The sequence below is a fragment of the Ascidiella aspersa genome, chromosome 9 (genome assembly GCF_963924565.1).
Source record: "Ascidiella aspersa chromosome 9, kaAscAspe10.2, whole genome shotgun sequence".
NCBI lineage: Eukaryota > Metazoa > Chordata > Ascidiacea > Phlebobranchia > Ascidiidae > Ascidiella > Ascidiella aspersa.
In genome coordinates, this window is record NC_139455.1 from 9,036,830 (window position 1) to 9,050,556 (window position 13,727).

The 13,727-nt window shown below is 38.0% G+C and overlaps 12 non-coding genes across 12 annotated transcripts; all 12 read left to right on the forward strand.

Annotated features, from left to right (window-relative positions):
• Window positions 1-5,837: 5,837 nt before the first annotated feature.
• Trnai-uau (transfer RNA isoleucine (anticodon UAU)) lies at window positions 5,838-5,927 on the forward strand. Its single transcript is given in 2 exon segments — window positions 5,838-5,875; window positions 5,892-5,927. It is a non-coding gene; the product is annotated as a tRNA-Ile (tRNA).
• Window positions 5,928-6,108: 181 nt separating this feature from the next.
• Trnat-agu (transfer RNA threonine (anticodon AGU)) lies at window positions 6,109-6,180 on the forward strand. The gene has a single exon. It is a non-coding gene; the product is annotated as a tRNA-Thr (tRNA).
• Window positions 6,181-7,282: 1,102 nt separating this feature from the next.
• Trnat-agu (transfer RNA threonine (anticodon AGU)) lies at window positions 7,283-7,354 on the forward strand. The gene has a single exon. It is a non-coding gene; the product is annotated as a tRNA-Thr (tRNA).
• A 528-nt stretch (window positions 7,355-7,882) lies between these two features.
• Window positions 7,883-7,955, forward strand: Trnaa-agc (transfer RNA alanine (anticodon AGC)). The gene has a single exon. It is a non-coding gene; the product is annotated as a tRNA-Ala (tRNA).
• A 1,667-nt stretch (window positions 7,956-9,622) lies between these two features.
• Window positions 9,623-9,694, forward strand: Trnat-agu (transfer RNA threonine (anticodon AGU)). Its single transcript has one exon. It is a non-coding gene; the product is annotated as a tRNA-Thr (tRNA).
• Window positions 9,695-10,224: 530 nt separating this feature from the next.
• Window positions 10,225-10,297, forward strand: Trnaa-agc (transfer RNA alanine (anticodon AGC)). The gene has a single exon. It is a non-coding gene; the product is annotated as a tRNA-Ala (tRNA).
• A 227-nt stretch (window positions 10,298-10,524) lies between these two features.
• On the forward strand, window positions 10,525-10,614 carry Trnai-uau (transfer RNA isoleucine (anticodon UAU)). Its single transcript is given in 2 exon segments — window positions 10,525-10,562; window positions 10,579-10,614. It is a non-coding gene; the product is annotated as a tRNA-Ile (tRNA).
• A 181-nt stretch (window positions 10,615-10,795) lies between these two features.
• Window positions 10,796-10,867, forward strand: Trnat-agu (transfer RNA threonine (anticodon AGU)). The gene has a single exon. It is a non-coding gene; the product is annotated as a tRNA-Thr (tRNA).
• A 529-nt stretch (window positions 10,868-11,396) lies between these two features.
• On the forward strand, window positions 11,397-11,469 carry Trnaa-agc (transfer RNA alanine (anticodon AGC)). The gene has a single exon. It is a non-coding gene; the product is annotated as a tRNA-Ala (tRNA).
• A 498-nt stretch (window positions 11,470-11,967) lies between these two features.
• Window positions 11,968-12,039, forward strand: Trnat-agu (transfer RNA threonine (anticodon AGU)). The gene has a single exon. It is a non-coding gene; the product is annotated as a tRNA-Thr (tRNA).
• An 826-nt stretch (window positions 12,040-12,865) lies between these two features.
• Trnai-uau (transfer RNA isoleucine (anticodon UAU)) lies at window positions 12,866-12,955 on the forward strand. The gene is given in 2 exon segments: window positions 12,866-12,903; window positions 12,920-12,955. It is a non-coding gene; the product is annotated as a tRNA-Ile (tRNA).
• A 181-nt stretch (window positions 12,956-13,136) lies between these two features.
• Trnat-agu (transfer RNA threonine (anticodon AGU)) lies at window positions 13,137-13,208 on the forward strand. Its single transcript has one exon. It is a non-coding gene; the product is annotated as a tRNA-Thr (tRNA).
• The last annotated feature ends 519 nt before the right edge of the window (window positions 13,209-13,727 follow it).

The window sequence follows — 13,727 nt, forward strand, 5'->3', positions numbered from 1 at the left end:
TTGTTAAAGCGCCTGTCTAATAAAAAGTAGTTCCCGGGTACGATCCCCAGTGGTGCCTTACGGAATTACATTTTACCGGAAAAGTAATTCGCAATAATGTTGAAATATTTCGAGCAACTGCTCTATTTCAATCATTGCTTTAAACGACAAGGTAAACACTACAAAATACATTTTTGTTAAAGCAAACTAGCAATGTTTTTCTAAACTTAACAACATTCGTTTTATTCAAGTTAGACTTATAAACTTTTATTTGGTTGGCTGTAAACGAAAAAAAACATTTAAGTCTACTACATTTCTCAATGTAATCCTAGCGCTATTATAATGAATCATGTTGAACAAAGTTGTGCTAAGCAGGTCGTAATTCTTATTACTAATATTTAGTCAACTGAATAATGAATGCTATGAGATGAACTCAAAAATTTTCAAACAGAAATAGGTTCAGCATGATTATAGTTACTTCTTATTCATATTTTTTTTATTCTGAAGTAGTTTGTTCGGTAAGCATCAGAATAAATTTATATCATCCCGGATAAAACGTGAATGATTAAAGTATTTGTTGATGAACATGTATTAATGCATGGATCTCAACGGGGATGTAGCTCAGATGGTAGAGCGCGCGCTCAGCATGTGCGAGGTACCGGGATCGATACCCGGTGTTGTGGAACGCAACCGCGCCATTTCCGAGCACGCGGCTCGAGGCATTCTTGTGTTATTTTATTGGCCGCGCTATTCCCGAGCACGCGGCTCGAGGCATTCTTGTGTTATTTTAATTGCTATGCGTTGTGTGTGTGTACGCGCTTGATTTGTGCCTACTGCAGGAATGTAATTGGTGTGTTTGTAATTACTTCGTGAGCCTATAAAAGGCTGTTCACTTACTACTACGTTACCATTCCATTTTACTGATTTCGACTGAATACAACTTAAGTTACAACAAACTGTGCTTATTTGGACTCTGAAAAGAAGCAAGGCGCAAACGTGATTGAAAACACAACAGAGTTTTTGGCGACAAGGATGGGATCGGTCAACTGAACGACTTGTTTCAATCTCAACGTTTGTGTCAATATGGAGAAGCTATTGGAGACGATGCAGAAGCAGATAAAACAGCAACAACGACAGCATGAAGAGCAACAACGACAACATGAAGAGCAACAACGACAGCATGAAGAGCAACAACGACAGCATGAAGAGCAAATGAATCTTATCCTGTCTGTGTTGGAAAAGTCTTCTGGTCCCGCTGTTACCAATTCTAATGTTGCTGCACCTAGCTTTAACCCCTTTGATTCTACGACAGAATTGTGGGATGACTACTGGTCTCGCTTCTCAACATTTGTGAAGGCTCATGCAATATCCGAGAAGAGGGTTGCCCAAGTGTTTTTAACGAACCAAACCACGACAACTTACAAGCTGCTGTCCAATTTAGCAGGACAAAGTTCGCCAGCGAAAGACGTCAACGATCTAACAATGAATGAGATTGAAGGCTTCATGAAAGATCAATTTGATCCCAAGCGTTTTATTATTCGCGAAAGGTTTCGGTTTTGGAGCAACATGCAGCGCAAGCCAGGTGAAACGGTGCAAGAATTAGCCGCCCGTATTCGTCACGATGCTGCTACTTGCGATTTCACCTCTATCAGAGATCCGTTGGATGAAGCTTTACGAACCAGGTTCATCTGTTCAATATCCAATGAAGCGGTGTTGAAGGCCATGTTCAAACTCAAGTCAGATGAACTTACTTTCTCTCGTGCGATTGAGGTTGCCATGCAGACGGAGGATGCGGCGCAAGTTGCCAAGGAAACCGTCTATGGGACGAGCGGTTCTGTGCGTAAGGTGCGCGGATCCAAGAAGCAGTTTACAAAATCCGCACCGAATGAGAAGCCCAAAGAAGCTGCCCGGTGTTATCGCTGTGGGAAAACTGGTCATTTTGCGCCGGTTTGCCGTCACAAGAATGCGACGTGTCGATATTGCAATCGTATAGGTCATACTGAAGATGCTTGCCGTAAGAAGAAGTCCGATGTGGTCAATTCGATGACGAATGTTCATTTGCTGAAGTCAATTTCCACTCGTTCCCCACTACACAAGTTGAAGGTTGTGGTGTCACTTTTTGGCAAATTTTGCGAATTTGAGCTGGATACAGCAACCAGTGGAAATTTCTTGTCTGTCCACGATTGGAAGAGAATCGGATCGCCTAAGCTTCGCGCTCCTGATCGACGTTTTAATTCTGCGACAGAGCACCCAGTGCCTTTGTTGGGTATGTTTACGACGCCAACTACTTATGGTGATCGAGTCTTTGATCAAGATTTCTTTGTCACGAAAGTTCCATGCTTAAATTTGCTTGGTCGCAATGCCATATGTTCTTTGGAGATTTCGGTTGACGACATACTGCATCATTCATCTTCCAAAGATTGCGTGAATTCCGTTGTTACTTCGGGCGACCAACTCTATCTGCCTTTACAAGATGCTTGCCGAGGTCTTTGCAACGAGTTTAAAGACATTTTCAAACCTGAACTGGGTTGCTTGAAAGGTTTAGAGCTTGAAGTGAAGTTTCAAGCGGAGGCTAAACCGGTTTTCTTTAAGCACCGTTCTGTGCCATTTGCGCTACAAGAAGATGTTGCCCGTGAATATGACGCAGGAATTGCCCGAGGAATCTGGACTCCAGTCAAGTTCAATGACTGGGGTACACCGGTGGTTCCTGTTCGAAAAGCACCGTTGTCAACTCACAACAGGCCACGGCTAAGACTTTGCGGGGATTATTCAGCCACGGTAAATCCCCAATTGGCACTCCATCGACATCCACTACCTCTTCCAGATACGTTGATGCAGAAACTTCGAGGAGGATTTGGTTTCACAAAAATCGATCTTGCTGATGCATACAACCAAATACGTCTAGGTCCCGAAAGCCGGAAAAGGTTGGCGTTGAGCACTCACCGAGGTGTCTTGCTGCAAAATGTATTACCGTTTGGCATCACCTCGGCTCCGGGATACTTTCAACAGATTATGGACGAACTGACGCAAGATCTTCCAGGAGTGGCTGTATATCTTGATGATTTACTTGTCAGCGGTTCATCGGCAAAAGATCACTTAAACAATCTCCGTCAATTGCTTCAACGTTTAAGTGAGAAGGGGCTTCGCTGTCGTTTAGAGAAATGCAAGTTTGCACAACCCACAGTTGAATACTTGGGTCATTTACTTCATAAAGACGGCATCAGGAAAGCTTCCAAACTCGATGCTGTGCTCAATATGCCTGCACCGAAAAACGCATCGGCACTACGTTCGTTTCTTGGGTCGGTTCAATTTTATAGTAAATTTTTGCCACCAAGTTTTTCTTCCATTGCTGAACCTCTGTATCGTCTGACTCGAGACAAAGTTCTTTGGAGTTGGAATAACGAAGAATCAAAAGCTTTCCGTCAATTGAAGACATGGCTGTCTTCTGACAATGTTTTAACTTACTTTGATCCCTCTCTTCCTATTGGGATATCTTGTGATGCGTCAAATGTGGGCATTGGTGCCGTACTTTTTAATCGCTATTCGGACGGAAGCGAAAGGCCAATTGCCAATGTCTCAAAGTTGCTCACCTCCAGTCAGCGCAACTACAGCCAAATTCAAAAGGAGGCTCTTTCAATTATCTTCGCACTGAAGAAATTTTACCAGTATCTTTTTGGTCGTGAATTCATTCTTGTCACCGACCACAAGCCACTGTTGGCACTTTTTGGTCCTACAAAGCCAACTCCTCCACTTGCGGCAAATCGGTTAGCACGATGGGCGCTTTTTCTTGGTCAGTTTAAATACAAAATCGAGTACAGGAAGACCGCCAGTCACCAGAACGCCGATGCACTCAGCCGGTTACCAGAAGGGGAAGATGTCTATTTTGACAAAGAGGAAACTACAGATGATGTCGACACTGTTTGCACCATCACTACGCTAAGTCGTCAAGTCCAGCCCACAGACCCCAACACCATGAAGAAGGAATCCGGAAAAGATGATGTTCTTTCCCGAGTCATGCGTTTTGTCCAACACGGTTGGCCAACAACTTTTTCCTCAAATGACCCAGCTGCAAAGTTTCGCAGGTCTGCTGATTTATTGACAGTTTCTCATGGTTGTCTGTTCTATGGAACTCGATTGGTTATTCCGCAAAAGCTACGACAGCACGTTCTACAACTATTACACCAAGGTCACTTTGGCATCCAAAGGATGAAGCAGTTGGCTAGGTCTGCAGTGTACTGGCCGAACATTGATGACGATATTCTGAATCTTTGCCGAAAATGTTCCATATGCGGAGAACAGCAAAACCTTCCTACTAAACCTTCTGTCCATCCATGGATGATTCCTGAAAAACCATGGAGTCGTGTTCACATCGACCATGCTGTGAACTTCTTGGGGAGCAATTGGTTGCTCATGATCGACGCCTATTCCAAGTACCCGTGCATTCATGCTACTTCATTGATGACGTCCAAGGCGACCATGAACTTGCTCGAAGAAGACTTTGCACATTTTGGTTATCCACACACTATCGTCTCAGATAACGCGCAGGCTTTCGTTTCTGCCGAGTTCCAGGATTTCTGCCGGCAGAGGGGTATTGTTCATCTAACGGGTGCGCCTTATCACCCGTCCACAAATGGCGCCGCCGAACGGCTAGTTCAAACGTTCAAAAAGGCAATGAAGAAGTCAGAGAAACCCCCGAAAGAAGCTTTACAGGAGTTTCTTCTTCAGTACCGAAGAACCCCAAATTCTAGCGGTTTCTCCCCGAGCGAGCTACTTAACGCTCGACAAATTCGATCGCTCATAGACACGATGGTACCATCACCTACACATGTCTTGCAACGCCAGCAACAAAATTCCGTGTCGAAGAACAACAAACCAGTGCGTATTAGTTTTCGAAATGGTGATCCATGTTACGCGCAATATTTTGGATCTAGACACGATGGTTCGAAAAGATGGGTTCCTGCCACTATTGTTAAATGCTGTGGGAGTAGAACATTTACCGTGAGAGTATTTCCTCGTGGTCCAATCTGGAGACGTCACCTTGACCAACTTCGCCCTAGATACCCTAATGAAGACGATGACCCGGGTGAGCCTGAACTTTCATGTCCGTCAGAGCATATTCCCCTGGTCCCGTCCACTCATATACCGGCATCATCCTCACCTACTCCTCCAGATTCCCCGAGGTTTGGTCCCGACAATCCCCGTCGCTCGAAGAGACAACGTCTACAGCCGAGGAGGTTCGGCTACGGTGTTCTGGGTGGACAATAATTTAAAAGGGGAGGTGTTGTGGAACGCAACCGCGCCATTTCCGAGCACGCGGCTCGAGGCATTCTTGTGTTATTTTATTGGCCGCGCTATTCCCGAGCACGCGGCTCGAGGCATTCTTGGGTTATTTTAATTGCTATGCGTTGTGTGTGTGTACGCGCTTGATTTGTGCCTACTGCAGGAATGTAATTGGTGTGTTTGTAATTACTTCGTGAGCCTATAAAAGGCTGTTCACTTACTACTACGTTACCATTCCATTTTACTGATTTCGACTGAATACAACTTAAGTTACAACAAACTGTGCTTATTTGGACTCTGTAAAGAAGCAAGGCGCAAACGTGATTGAAAACACAACACCCGGCATCTCCAATCCTTTATATTTTGTGCAGTTTGATCTTAAATGATTTGAAATATACAAGTTTTTGTTGTATCGATTATATGTACATTAAAGCCATAAATAATTTAGTTGTTTAATTAAATCATGTTCAAGTCGAATAAGTTGATGTTCTAATGAATTATTTCGTTCTAATTCCAAAACTTATATGTTTTTTAATTTTATCTAAAATTTGAAAGATATCAGAAATTTGTTGTACAGCGCTACAGTGGCGCAATCGGTTAGCGCGCCGTACTTATACAATAGTAGCGGAGAAATGCGGAGGTTGTGAGTTCGAGCCTCACCTGTAGCAGCAATATTTTGTCAACTTCAAGGGTCCAAGTATAGTTATAACTTGTAGTTCAAAATCGACCTGTTGCAAAACTACTTAATCTTCGGTTAGTTTCAGTTTGCATTTCATTGAAAATTGTTACAACTTTGCAAACGGTATCTTATCTCATCGCAAATTGTTTAGAAAGTCTTGTTTGCACGGCGGCGCCATGGCTTAGTGGTAAAGCGCCTGTCTAGTAAATAGGAGATCCTGGGTGCGATCCCCAGTGGTGCCTTACGGAATTACATTTCACCGAAAAAGTAATTCGCAATAATGTTGAAATATTTCGAGCAACCCGTCTATTTCAATAATTGCTTTAAACGACAAGGTAAACACTACAAAAGACATTTTTGTTAAAGCAAACTAGCAATGTTTTTCTAAACTTAACAACATTCGTTTTATTCAAGTTAGACTTGTGAACTTTTATTTGGTTGGCTGTAAACGAAAAACAAAATTTAAGTTTACTACATTTCTCAATGTAATCCTAGCGCTATTATAATGAATCATGTTGAACAAAGTTGTACAAAGCAGGTAATAATTCTTATTACTAATATTTAGTCAACTGTATAATGAATGCTATGAGGTGAACTGGAAAATTTTAAAATAGAAATAGGTTCAGCATGATTAGAGTTACTTCTTATTCATATTTTTTTTATTCTGAAGTAGTTTGTTCGGTAAACATCAGAATACATTTATATCATCCCGGATAAAACGTGAATGATTAAAGTATTTCTTGATGAACATGTATTAATGCATGGCTCTCAACGGGGATGTAGCTCAGATGGTAGAGCACGCGCTTAGCATGTGCGATGTACCGGGATCGATACCCGGCATCTCCAATCCTTTATATTTTGTGCAGTTTGATCATAGATGATTTAAAATATACAAGCGTTTGTTGTATCGAATATATGTACATTAAATCCATAAATAATTTAGTGGTTTAATTAATTCATGTTTTAGTCGAATAAGTTTTTGTTGAAATGAATTATTTCATTCTAGTTCCAAAACTTATATGTTTTTAAATGTTATCTAAAATTTGAAAGATATAAGAAATTTGTTGTACAGCGCTCCAGTGGCGCAATCGGTTAGCGCGCCGTACTTATACAATAGTAGCGGAGAAATGCGGAGGTTGAGAGTTCGAGCCGCACCTGGAGCAGAAATATTTTGTCAACTTCAAGGGGCCAAGTACAGTTATAACTTGTAGTTTAAAATCGACCTGTTGCAAAACTACTTAATCTTCGGTTAGTTTCAGTTTGCATTTCATTGAAAATTGTTACAACTTTGCGAACGCTATCTTATCTTAGAGAAAATTGATTAGAAAGTCTTCTTTGCACTGCGGCGCCATGGCTTAGTGGTAAAGCGCCTGTCTAGTAAACAGAAAATCCTGGGTTCGATCCCCAGTGTTGCCTTACGGAATTGCATTTTACCGAAAAATAATTCGCAATAATCTTGAAATATTTCGAGTCACTGCCCTATTTCAATCATTGCTTTAAACGACAAGGTAAACACTACAAAATCATTTTTGTTGAAGCAAACTAGTAATGTTTTTCTAAACTTAACAACATTCGTTTTATTCAAGTTAGATTTGTAAACATTTATTTGGTGGGCTGTAAACGAAAAACAAAATTTAAGTTTACTACATTTCTCAATGTAATCCTAGCGCTATTATAATGAATCACGTTGAACAATGTTGTACAAAGCAGGAAATAATTCTAATTACTAATATTTAGTCAATTGTATAATGAATGCTATGAGATGAACTGGAGAATTTTTAAACAGAATTAGGTTCAGCATGATTATAGTTACTCCTTATTCATATATTTTTTATTCTGAATAGTTTGTTCGGTAAACATCAGAATAAATTTATATCATCCCGGATAAAACATGAATGATTAAAGTTTTTCTTGATGAACATGCATTGATGCATGGCTTTCAACGGGGATGTAGCTCAGATGGTAGAGCGCGCGCTTAGCATGTGCGAGGTACCGGGATCGATACCCGGCATCTCCAATCCTTTGTATTTTGTGCAGTTTGATCAAAGATGATTTGAAATATACAAGTTTTTGTTCTATCGATTATATGTACATTAAATCCATAAATAATTTAGTAGTTTAATTAATTCATGTTTTAGTCGAATAAGTTTATGTTGTAATGAATTATTTCGTTCTAGTTCCAAAACTTATGTGTTTTTAAATTTTATCTAAAATTTAAAAGACATCAGAAATTTGTTGTACAGCGCTCCAGTGGCGCAATCGGTTAGCGCGCCGTACTTATACAATAGTAGCGGAGAAATGCGGAATTTGTGAGTTCGACCCGCACCTGGAGCAGAAATATTTTGTCAACTTCAAGGGGCCAAGTATAGTTATAACTTGAAGTTTAAAATCGACCTGTTCCAAAACTACTTAATCTTCGGTTGGTTTCAGTTTGCATTTCATTGAAAATTGTTACAACTTTGCGAACGCTAACTTATCTTAGAGAAAATTGTTTAGAAAGTCTTCTTTGCACGGCGGCGCCATGGCTTAGTGGTAAAGCGCCTGTCTAATAAACAGGAGATCCTGGGTTCGATCCCCAGTGGTGCCTTACGGAATTACATTTTACCGAAAAATAATTCGCAATAATGTTGAAATATTTCGAGCAACTGCTCTATTTCAATCATTGCTTTAAACGACAAGGTAAACACTACAAAAGACATTTTTGTTAAAGCAAACTAGCAATGTTTTTCTAAACTTCACAACATTCTTTTTATTAAAGTTAGATTTGTAAACTTTTATTTGGTTGGCTTTAAACGAAAAACAAAATTTGGGTTTACTACATTTCTCAATGGAATCCTAGCACTAATACAATGAATCATGTTGAACAAAGTTGTACAAAGCAGGTAATTATTCTAATTACTAATATTTAGTCAATTGTATATTGAATGCTATGAGATTAACTGGAGAATTTTAAAACAGAATTAGGTTCAGCATGATTATAGTTACTTCTTATTCATATTTTTTTTATTCTGAAGTAGTTTGTTCGGTAAACATCAGAATAAATTTATATCATCCCGGATAAAACATGAATGATTAATCTATTTCTTGATGAACATGTATTAATGCATGTCTCTCATCGGGGATGTAGCTCTGATGAGCGCGCGCTTAGCATGTGCGAGGTACCGGGATCGATACCCGGCATCTCCAATCCTTTATCTTTTTGTGCAGTTTGAACTTAGATGACTTGAAATATACAAGTTTTTGTTGTATCGATTATATGTACATTAAAACCATAAAAAATTTAATTGTTCAATTAATTCATGTTTTAGTCGAATAAGTTTTTGCTGCAATGAATTATTTCGTACTAGTTCCAAAACTTATATGTTTTTAAATTTATCTAAAATTTGAAAGATAACAGAAATTTGTTGTGCAGCGCTCCAGTGGCGCAATCGGTTAGCGCGCCGTACTTATACAATAGTAGCGGAGAAATGCGGAGGTTGAGAGTTCGAGCCGCACCTGGAGCAGAAATATTTTGGCAACTTCAAGGGGCCAAGTACAGTTATAACTTGTAGTTTAAAATCGACCTGTTGCAAAACTACTTAATCTTCGGTTAGTTTCAGTTTGCATTTCATTGAAAATTGTTACAACTTTGCGAACGCTATCTTATCTTAGAGAAAATTGATTAGAAAGTCTTCTTTGCACGGCGGCGCCATGGCTTAGTGGTAAAGCGCCTGTCTAGTAAACAGAAAATCCTGGGTTCGATCCCCAGTGTTGCCTTACGGAATTGCATTTTACCGAAAAATAATTCGCAATAATCTTGAAATATTTCGAGTCACTGCCCTATTTCAATCATTGCTTTAAACGACAAGGTAAACACTACAAAATCATTTTTGTTGAAGCAAACTAGTAATGTTTTTCTAAACTTAACAACATTCGTTTTATTCAAGTTAGATTTGTAAACTTTAATTTGGTTGGCTGTAAACGAAAAACAAAATTTAAGTTTACTACATTTCTCAAAGTATTCCTAGCGCTATTACAATGAATCATGTTGAACAAAGTTGTACAAAGCAGGTAATAATTCTCATTACTAATATTTAGTCAACTGTATAATGAATGCTATGAGATGAACTGGAGAATTTTAAAACAGAAATAGATTCAGCACGATTATAGTTACTTCTTATTCATATTTTTTTTTATTCTGAAGTAGTTTGTTCGGTAAACAACAGGATAAATTTATATCATCCCGGATAAAACATGAATGATTAAAGTGTTTCTTGATGAACATGTATTTATGCATTGCTCTCCACGGGGATGTAGCTCAGATGGTAGAGCGCGCGCTTAGCATGTGCGAGGTACCGGGATCGATACCCGGCATCTCCAATCCTTTATATTTTGTGCAGTTTGATCATAGATGATTTGAAATATACAAGTTTTTGTTGTATCGATTATATGTACATTAAATCCATAAATAATTTAGTTGTTTAATTAATTGATGTTTTAGTCGAATAAGTTTATGTTGTAATGAATTATTTCGTTCTAGTTCCAAAACTTATGTGTTTTTAAATTTTATTTAAAATTTGAAAGATATCAGAAATTTGTTGTACAGCGCTCCAGTGGCGCAATCGGTTAGCGCGCCGTACTTATACAATAGCAGCGGAGAAATGCGGAGGTTGTGAGTTGGAGCCTCACCTGGAGCAAATATATTTTGTCAACTTCAAGGGGCCAAGTATAGTTATAACTTGAAGTTTAAAATCGACCTGTTCCAAAACTACTTAATCTTCGGTTGGTTTCAGTTTGCATGTCATTGAAAATTGTTACAACTTTGCGAACGCTATCTTATTTCAAAGAACATTGTGTAGAAAGTCTTCTTTTAACGGCGGCGCCATGGCTTAGTGGTAAAGCGCCTGTCTAGTAAACAGGAGGTCCTGGGTTCGATCCCCAGTGGTCCCTTACGGAATTAAATTACCGAAAAAGCAATTCGCAATAATGTTGAAATATTTCGAGCAACTGCTCTATTTCAATCATTGCTTTAAACAACAAGGTAAACACTACAAAAGACTTTTTTGTTAAAGCAAACTAGCAATGTTTTTCTAAACTTAACAACATTCGTTTTATTCATGTTAGATTTGTAAACATTTATTTGGTGGGCTGCAAACGAAAAACAAAATTTAAGTTTACTACATTTCTCAATGTAATCCTAGCGCTATTATAATGAATCACGTTGAACAATGTTGTACAAAGCAGGAAATAATTCTAATTACTAATATTTAGTCAATTGTATAATGAATGCTATGAGATGAACTGGAGAATTTTTAAACAGAATTAGGTTCAGCATGATTATAGTTACTCCTTATTCATATATTTTTTATTCTGAAGTAGTTTGTTCGGTAAACATCAGAATAAATTTATATCATCCCGGATAAAACATGAATGATTAAAGTTTCTCTTGATGAACATGCATTGATGCATGGCTTTCAACGGGGATGTAGCTCAGATGGTAGAGCGCGCGCTTAGCATGTGCGAGGTACCGGGATCGATACCCGGCATCTCCAATCCTTTGTATTTTGTGCAGTTTGATCAAAGATGATTTGAAATATACAAGTTTTTGTTGTATCGATTATATGTACATTAAATCCATAAATAATTTAGTAGTTTAATTAATTCATGTTTTAGTCGAATAAGTTTATGTTGTAATGAATTATTTCGTTCTAGTTCCAAAACTTATGTGTTTTTAAATTTTATCTAAAATTTAAAAGACATCAGAAATTTGTTGTACAGCGCTCCAGTGGCGCAATCGGTTAGCGCGCCGTACTTATACAATAGTAGCGGAGAAATGCGGAATTTGTGAGTTCGACCCGCACCTGGAGCAGAAATATTTTGTCAACTTCAAGGGGCCAAGTATAGTTATAACTTGAAGTTTAAAATCGACCTGTTCCAAAACTACTTAATCTTCGGTTGGTTTCAGTTTGCATTTCATTGAAAATTGTTACAACTTTGCGAACGCTAACTTATCTTAGAGAAAATTGATTAGAAAGTCTTCTTTGCACGGCGGCGCCATGGCTTAGTGGTAAAGCGCCTGTCTAGTAAACAGGAGATCCTGGGTTCGATCCCCAGTGGTGCCTTACGGAATTACATTTTACCGAAAAATAATTCGCAATAATGTTGAAATATTTCGAGCAACTGCTCTATTTCAATCATTGCTTTAAACGACAATGTAAACACTACAAAAGACATTTTTGTTAAAGCAAACTAGCAATGTTTTTCTAAACTTCACAACATTCGTTTTATTCAAGTTAGATTTGTAAACTTTTATTTGGTTGGCTTTAAACGAAAAACAAAATTTGGGTTTACTACATTTCTCAATGGAATCCTAGCACTAATACAATGAATCATGTTGAACAAAGTTGTACAAAGCAGGTAATTATTCTAATTACTAATATTTAGTCAATTGTATATTGAATGCTATGAGATGAACTGGAGAATTTTAAAACAGAATTAGGTTCAGCATGATTATAGTTACTTCTTATTCATATTTTTTTTATTCTGAAGTAGTTTGTTCGGTAAACATCAGAATAAATTTATATCATCCCGGATAAAACATGAATGATTAATCTATTTCTTGATGAACATGTATTAATGCATGTCTCTCAACGGGGATGTAGCTCAGATGAGCGCGCGCTTAGCATGTGCGAGGTACCGGGATCGATACCCGGCATCTCCAATCCTTTATCTTTTTGTGCAGTTTGAACTTAGATGACTTGAAATATACAAGTTTTTGTTGTATCGATTATATGTACATTAAAACCATAAAAAATTTAATTGTTCAATTAATTCATGTTTTAGTCGAATAAGTTTTTGCTGCAATGAATTATTTCGTACTAGTTCCAAAACTTATATGTTTTTAAATTTATCTAAAATTTGAAAGATAACAGAAATTTGTTGTGCAGCGCTCCAGTGGCGCAATCGGTTAGCGCGCCGTACTTATACAATAGTAGCGGAGAAATGCGGAGGTTGTGAGTTCGAGCCTCACCTGGAGCAGAAATATTTTGGCAACTTCAAGGGGCCAAATATAGTTATTACTTGTAGTTTAAAATCGACCTGTTGCAAAACTTCTCAATCTTCGGTTAGTTTCAGTTTGCATTTCATTGAAAATTGTTACAACTTTGCGAACGCTATCTTATCTTATCGAAAATGGTTTAGAAAGTCTTCTTTGCACGGCGGCGCCATGGCTTAGTGGTAAAGCGCCTGTCTAGTAAACAGGAGATCCTGGGTTTGTTCCCCAGTGGTGCCTTCGGAATTACATTTTACCGAAAAAATAATTCGCAATAATGATGAAATATTTCGAGCAACTGCTCTATTTCAATCATTGCTTTAAACGACAAGGTAAACACTACAAAAATCATTTTTGTTAAAGCAAACCAGTAATGTTTTACTAAACATAACAACTTTCGTTTTATTCAAGTAAAATTTGTAAACTTTAATTTGGTTGGCTGTAAACAAAAAACAAAATTTATGATTAATACATTTCTCAATGGAATCCTAGCTCTAATACAATGAATCATGTTGAACAAAGTTGTACAAAGCAGGTAATAATTCTCATTACTCATATTTAGTCAACTGTATAATGAATGCTATGAGATGAACTGGAGAATTTTAAAACAGAAATAGGTTCAGCACGATTATAGTTGTTTCTTATTCTTTTTTTTATATTCTGAAGTAGTTTATTCGGTAAACATCAGAATAAATTTATATCATCCCGGATAAAACATGACTGATTAAAGTATTTCTTGATGAACATGCATTAATGCAT